The sequence below is a fragment of the Morus notabilis genome, unplaced genomic scaffold (assembly GCF_000414095.1).
Source record: "Morus notabilis unplaced genomic scaffold, ASM41409v2 Scaffold78, whole genome shotgun sequence".
Lineage (NCBI taxonomy): Eukaryota > Viridiplantae > Streptophyta > Magnoliopsida > Rosales > Moraceae > Morus > Morus notabilis.
The window spans coordinates 2,623,894-2,625,187 of record NW_010367622.1 but is presented as its reverse complement, the minus strand read 5'-3'; positions in this window follow the sequence as shown (position 1 = coordinate 2,625,187).

Below are 1,294 nucleotides of genomic sequence, written 5' to 3'. Positions count from 1 at the left end.
ACCTCAATACAATTCGCATCAGCCAAGGAGTTCTCTTGAGCACACCTTGCAATCTTTCATGGAGGTGCAGAGTAAGATGAATTAGAAGTTTGAATCACTGTTCACGTAAATGGTGGAGGAAAGTAAAGAAATGAAGAGTCGAATCACGAATCTGACTGGAGCTTTGGCTGTTCAAGAACGCGGCAGGTTCCCTTCACAAGCTCAGTCAAACCCAAAAGGTCAACATATGGCGCAAACCTCATGTCTTGATAATCAAAATGTTAAGGAGGTGAATGCCATCAGTACTCGTAGTGGTAAGATTATGGAAGAACCATCAACAAGTGCCACCGCTTCGAGTAGTAAGGAAGTTGTCCCTGAGAAAGATGAGCCAACAAATGTTCCGGGAAAGGTGTCTTTTCCCCAAGCTCTATGTCCAACTGGGAAAATACCGGAACACCAAAGTGAGATCCTAGAGCACTTGACTCAAGTGAAGATTAATCTTCCTTTGCTTCATGTTATCAAGCAAGTGCCTGCTTATGCTAAGGTTATCAAGGATCTGTGCACTATCAAAAGGAAGCACCATGTCAAGAAGACAGCATTCTTGACAGAACAGGTAAGCGCGGTGATCAACCAGAAAACACCGCTCAAGTACAAAGATCCCGGTTGTTCCATAATTTCCTGTCAGATTGGGACACATGAGTTCAGCCAAGCTTTGCTTGATCTAGGAGCGAGTGTTAACCTCATGCCATACTCTGTCTACTTGCAACTTGGTCTTAGAGAAATTAAGCCAACATCCGTGGTTCTGTAGCTGGCTGATCGATCGATCAAGAAGCCTCGGGGGATAGTTGAGGATGTTTTGGTTCAAGTTGAAAAGTTCTATTACCCCGTTGACTTTCTAGTCTTGGATACTCAATCCGTGGTAAGTATGGAGTCCAAGATTCTCATCATCCTCAGAAGACCTTTCCTTGCTACAGCCAATGCTCTCATCAACTGTAGGAATGGTCTGATGAAGATATCCTTTAGGAACATGACTTTATAGGTGAATGTTTTTCACATTGCAAAGTGATAAGTGCACGAATTTGCACTTTTAATGTTCATAATTGTCAAACTATTTTATCAAATTTGTGATTTTAATTTCAAATATTCCTAAATTTAGAGGATTTAATTTTAATTGGATTTATTTTATTTTTCCGGTTTTTGAAGAAAAAAATTGAAATTTGGGCTAGTTTACCAAGCAAAACCCAAAAGTTGAGCCCAAGAAAAGCCCAATTCGGCCCAAAGCCCATCAGCCCATCAGCTAGCCGAGCTGAGCCGA